The following is a 330-nucleotide window of genomic DNA, read 5'->3' on the forward strand; positions in this document are numbered from 1 at the left end:
TAATATTATTTTTCTCCATGATAATGCTCCATCACATACGGCAAAACCGGTTCGCGACACGTTGGAAGCATTCAGCTGGGAAGATTTATCTTATGCGGCTTACTCACCAGACTTGGCTCCTTCCGATTACCACTTGTTTGCATTGATGGGTCACGCACTTGCTGAGCAGCGCTTTGGTTCGTATGAAAATGTGAAAAAATAACTCGATGAATGGTTCGCGGCAAAAGGGAAAGATTTTTACTGGCGTGGTACCCATAAATTGCCCGAAAGATGGGAAAAATGTGTAACTAGCAATGGAGCATACTGTGAATAAACTTCATTTTATCATTC

General features: G+C 41.8%; 1 protein-coding gene across 1 annotated transcript in view; it reads right to left on the minus strand.

Annotated features, from left to right (window-relative positions):
* LOC116851587 overlaps positions 1–330 on the minus strand; it is a 14835-nt gene that overhangs the window by 9188 nt on the left and 5317 nt on the right. The gene's annotated exons all lie outside the window — the stretch shown is intronic.

This window comes from Odontomachus brunneus, unplaced genomic scaffold (genome assembly GCF_010583005.1).
Source record: "Odontomachus brunneus isolate Ranch 3 - 2012 unplaced genomic scaffold, Obru_v1 Obru_scaffold_179, whole genome shotgun sequence".
NCBI lineage: Eukaryota > Metazoa > Arthropoda > Insecta > Hymenoptera > Formicidae > Odontomachus > Odontomachus brunneus.